The 6000-nt window shown below is 39.1% G+C and overlaps 1 pseudogene; it reads right to left on the reverse strand.

Moving 5' to 3' along the window:
* Positions 1-3585: 3585 nt before the first annotated feature.
* Positions 3586-4146, reverse strand: LOC149015087 (dirigent protein 23 pseudogene; annotated as a pseudogene).
* Positions 4147-6000: the final 1854 nt, after the last annotated feature.

Here is a 6000-nt window from a genome sequence, read left to right on the forward strand (position 1 = left end):
TTTTCCTGATTTTTTGTTCTCATCCGGCACAATCTTATGGTAAATTGTTGTAATTGATCTCATCTTGCACAATCTTATGGTAAGTTGTTGTAAGAGTTTTGTATGTTTGACTTAATATTGTAAAGTTACCAACTTGTTGTGGTAATTACCAACAAAACCATTGAACCAGGGTAAGCCCCTGAACCAGACCCTTGAGTTCATGCTTCTCAGTCATGGGACTTCTCGGATAAGATGCCAGTGAGAAGCCCGAAAAACCTCCATCATAGTGACACATGGTTGTCATCATGTGGCTTCTCGGTAGAAGCAGTGTTGGCGACCAACGCGGCATGTCCATCTTTTATCCGGACGTCAATTACAACATTTAATTCTGCATCGAACGAGCCAGGGGCCATTAAATGCTCAGGGATGATAAGGAAGCTTCTCCCTCATCCCAAGTTTGCCTTGAGCCTTGCACTTGCACCTCTTTGTCCCCCAACTACAAGTTGGCGTCTCGTGAGTATCCATTTGGGACTAACTACTTGATTCATCAACAAGATCTTCCACCAACGTAAAGATTACATAGTTTGGCTTGTTGCGCAAACTTCTATCTAAGAAGTCATCTCCACCCTCCATCTCATCAGATAAGCATCTAAGGGTTATGAAGCATCCACTATCCCTTTAGGTATGAACCAGCTATATAACTCACGAGTATACTTGAACAACAGTAAGACTTGAACACTCCAGTCATTATTCTCCTGCATTTTAACTCGTGAAGAACGTTATTTTCTTGATCTTTTTGAGCATTTATTCCTCAATCCAACGGTTTTTATTAAATAATGTGATTATTTGTTTTATGTTCAAGCATGTAAAAATTGACCAAATTATGCCATTTGCTGAAAATGATGAAAGCCCCATTTCCAGACCTAGAATACCAGAAAATAGATCTTCCAACAAAACCTGAGAGGATAACTCACATGCTAGGTTAGAATGGTCACATTGCTATGGTCTAGGTAATCCAAACTCGACTGATTTATTAGGTACTATGGAGGGATTGTCCATTGGGCTCAGAAGCCTACCAATTCTCACAAATGGGTTGGCCACACCCCACTCACTGAAGGGAATAGGTTTGCTACTGGACGGCCCCTCACTTTAAGTTTGTTGAGAGCCATAATGCTGGACCAGAAATTTATGAGGTCCATTTCCTTGTCTGAAACAAGGAAATGGACCATCCATTTCCTTGTAGTTGTGTGACATGTGTCCCAACATCATATCAAATTGTTGAAATCCATTTATAAGTCACATCAAAGAGTTGATTGATGTGATCTGTAAATGCATTTTTACCATTTGATGTGATGTTGGTATAAATGTCACACAACTACAAGGAAATGGACCTGATTTTGGTCCGTTTCAGTGACTGTTGGGTTCGAGCTTTTAAACTTGGGCCCAAGCCCAAGTATAACTAGAACTTTGTTGATGGACTCAAACCTAGTTGAACAAAATACAGGGGATATAATAACCAGTTATGTGAACCCACAAATATGATTGATTGCAAGCCCATTGGATCTCCATTAATTTCTTCATCTTCATTTTCTCGCTGTGTTCCTTTAATAGACCCCATTGAATATAGAAGTGTGATTGGGAATTTGTAACATGCAACTCTCGCGAGACCTAATCTTGCTGATTTAGTAAATAAGCTTTGCCAACTTATGCCTTGCCTAGTGATGTTAATTAAGCTGCAGTCAAACGTGTATTATGCTATGTCAAAGGTATTTTGTTCCATAGGCTTCAACTTTATCGGGCTTCTTCTATGGAGTTACATGCCTATGCTAATGCTGATTGGGCCAAATGTGTTGATGATTGCAAGTCCACTAGTGGGTATCTTATTTTTTAGGCTCCAATCTTATCTTAAGGCAGTCTTGTAAGTTGGTTGTGGCCTGATCCAGTACAAGAAATGAGTTTCATGCTCTTGCATTAGCCACGACTAAGGTGGTTTGGATTCAATCTTTCTTAAAGAAAGTGCATCTTTCCTTGCCTTCACCTCCTAATCTTGTGTTTCATGCTAGAACGAAACATGTTGAGATAGATCTTCACTTCGTCAAAGATAAGTTCTACCAATGGTAGGCCTTAAAAAACTCAAATCAAATTAAGAACCTAATGAAACACAAAAAGGTCCTCTTGAAAAGAAAGAAAGGTAGAATAGAGTGATTGTAGGATCACTCAAAAACCAAGATAGAGATGACATTTTAGGTTTCTTCTAACTAAGGATCTCTCCACAAGGATCCATAGCGAAGAAGAATCAAGAGAAAATAATTAGGAGAAGAAATGAAATACTAATTAACCTTAGGAAAATTCAGCTGGTAAATGGAAAGTTCGTTGGAAGATCTCTGCAGTGTTCTCCCTCTTTCTCAACATTGCAATTGCTTCACCAATTTGATTGAAATTTAATATCATATTAATGTTGGCCATTTGCAAATTGTGCCCCTGCATATAACCATTTTGGCCTTTTGATGCAAAAGGACGACGAAGTGAACATCACAAACTGGATATATACTTGAAGTTTGTAACTCAATAGTACATTTAATCAAATATATATGTGAGAGTTACTCTGGAAAGCTTGAGCCAAGAAAGTTGAGGAAGTTGAAGAATGCATTTCTTACGATTCACGATCTTTTCCCTTGAAGTCCTGGGTTCAAGAACTGCACATACCCACCTGGAAGAATGAACTTTGATGTAGCTGCAGTTGCAGTGTCCTAGGGTTTATAGCTTGTGATAGCATCTGGTAAATATCTGCATTCGTCACTGTGCGGCAAATGGCTGGCCTATCCCTATGCATCCACAGAATAAAATTCAGAAATTCTCATGAAGAAATAGGCTTTCTTTTTGAACTTTAGACTGTGGATTAAACAACTTGGAGATATGTTGGTCATCCAACAATTGAAATTTGAATTAAACTAAAAATCTCAAATGGTGTTAGTGCACTTGAGAAGTTGAGACCTAGTGCACTTGGGAAGTTGGGAACTAGACATAACTTCTGTATAAACCCAACGAGTTTTAGGCCTCACTGAGGGAACCCATACATAATTTTTTTTCTTTCTTTCTTCTTTCTCAGGTCATTCACTTCATGTGATTTAAGTTACTGAACTATCGTCTTGAACTGTCATGTGATTTAAATTACTCAACTATCATCTTTATAAACTAATTCAATTAACTTTTGGAAACCCATCATAGTGTGAAAACTGTTGTTTTCTAGCCACAGTGAACGAGCAGTCGAACGACAAAAACCCAGAATCAAACACATTAATTCTTAGTTCTCGGATTTCTAGTTCTAGTTAGAATCCTATTTAGTTTACTGAAAACAAAATTCTACCGAGGAGAAAAAACTAAAACAACACATGAATAAAAACGAACGTAAATTAAGGGAGATAGTTGAGATTCCTAAATCTTGTTCATCACATCTCTCTGTCAACGGAAGGAAATCCTCATCCAGTCATAATTCTGTTATCCATACATACATCATCATTTATAATATAACCGATCATACATCTCGGCACCGACGAATACAATCAAATAACATAAATTTCCCCATCTAATTAGTATTTAAGATTTTCATGAATAATGATAAACAGTAACAAAGTACTCGACAATGGCATCACCAGTAGTTGCATTTAGAAAGTAGGTCTTGGCTAAGGCGCTCCCTCGAGCCCTTTGGAAAACACCAGTTCCACCTACGATCGGCAATTCTCGTTCAGGATTCAACGCTGGGTTTCGTCCCATAATGCTGAGACTGCTACCATTGTAGATCCCATCAGTGAAACTGTAGCTCAAGGCCATTATGAGAGCAAGATCGTTTTGGCCAGCCGAGCCATATAGACCCTGTGCACGGCCTATTTCCTTGGAGTTCAGTTCTGGGTCTTCTGTCAATGGGTCATCAGCCATCATCACTATTCCAAACAGGGTTGGCGAATTCTGTGAATTTGATGCTTGCGCCACCCTCACGGCGCTGGGGTTTTTTCCACTAAGGGTATCGTGGAAGTAGAAGTGCAAATTGGTTACCTTCTCGTCTTCTTCTGTCATCACTCTCATGCTCTTGTGCCAGCCCTGCGCTTGGCCACCACCCATCTCAGCTAAGAACAATATCAACGCTACCAACAGAACAGGTTTTCCCATCTCTTCTGTCTCTCCGAAATTTGAATCTAGTTTCTTTTCTCTTCTCTCGAGCAGATCCTGTCGAGAACAGAGAAAGGTTAGGATACTTTTATAGACCCAATTCCCCACGGAAAACAGAAGAGGAAACTACTCAAAAGATGCATAGAAGCTTGTGAATACCGGAATCTTACGAATGAATGCTTTCTTCTGTTGGAATTTGGAACTGCATTGAATATTCCGTTAGAAAGTTTTGAATAAGAGAATCAAATTGGGCCATCCACTTGTAACCGAGCTGTAATAAAGCAGTTGCTACAACGTATCTTACAGGGATCAAGTTTCCAATCTTCTTACCCGAAAAAATAAAAAGTTTCCTCAATCCTAGAGGTTCACATCCTCCGTAATTACTTTCCTTACAATCCCTCCTAGGATTGTGCCATGTGGCACTAAGTAATCCAACGGTCACCTAATTCAAGCTAGAGTTTAAATTTTATTTAAAACCACCCATAAATTTGAATAATAATAATAATAATAATAATAATAAACTAAGCCTGAACCCCGGTATGACAACCATGGTTATATAGATATATATAAAATAATATTAATAATTCTATATGACTTGGGACTTGGGACTTGGGTCTCGGGTCATAAGCCTTGATTCGGAAAGCCCATTGTTGTGTGAAAGTGTGGAGACGCTATTAGAGAGACATTTTCCTTTAAGAAGGTCAGCTGAATATGTACCTTCCTATAGGGAGTTGAGCTGAATAGGTACCCTCACAAAAGGAGGTGACCTTACCTTTTCACCCACAGCCTTTAGGGCTCTATATAAATCAATTTTTGAGTTCATTTTTCTCGGTGAATCTCTCTCTCTCTCTCTCTCTCTACATAACCTGATTACACCTTAAGTAACTTTTCTGGGGTTCAACCTTAAAGGTTTGGGCTGATCAATCTTGGGGTGAAGACACATTTGGAACTTGTATTACACAAATTGGGGTGTTTAAATACCTTAAAGAAAGTACCTCTGGTACATTTCCGCCCTGAAGAAGTATCATGATTACAACAACCTTTCAAGTTTTTGTAGATTTCAACAATTATTATTCTAATGGGATGATGAAAATAACTTTCCTTGATTTTTCGTTCTCATCCTGCACAATCTTATGGTAAATTGTTGTAATTGATCTCATCTTGCACAATCTTATGGTAAGTTGTTGTAAGATTTTTTTATGGTTGACTTAATATTGTAAAGTTACCAACTTGTTGTGGTAATTACCAACAAAACCATTGAACCAGGGTAAGCCACATGAACCAGACCCTTGGGTTCAAGCTTGGACCGAGATAATATAGTTGATGCTTCTCAGTAATGGGACTTCTCGGAAAAGATGCCAATTGAGAAGCCGAAAAACCTCCATCACAGTGACACATAGTTGTCATCATGTGGCTTCTCGATAGAAGCAGTGTTGGCGACCAACGTGGCATGTCCATCTTTTATCCGAACGTCAATTACAACATTTAATTCTGCATCGAACGAGCCAGGGGCCATTAAATGCTCAGGGATGATAAGGAAGCTTCTCCCTCATCCCAAGTTTGCCTCGAGCCTTGCACTTGCACCTCTTTGTCCCCCAACTACAAGTTGGCGTCTCGTGAGTATCCATTTGGGCCTAACTACTTGATTCATCAACAAGATCTTCCACCAACGTAAAGATTACATAGTTTGGCTTGTTGCGCAAACCTCTATCTAAGAAGCCATCTCCACCCTCCATCTCATCAGATAAACATCTAAAGGCTGTGAAGTGTCCACTATCCCTTTAGGTATGGACCAGCTATATAACTCACAAGTATACTTGAACAACGGTAAGACTTGAACACTCCAGTCATTAT

Source organism: Hakea prostrata, chromosome 5, assembly GCF_041222555.1.
Source record: "Hakea prostrata isolate BN-2017 chromosome 5, UWA_Hpros_2, whole genome shotgun sequence".
In the NCBI taxonomy this organism is placed as follows: domain Eukaryota; kingdom Viridiplantae; phylum Streptophyta; class Magnoliopsida; order Proteales; family Proteaceae; genus Hakea; species Hakea prostrata.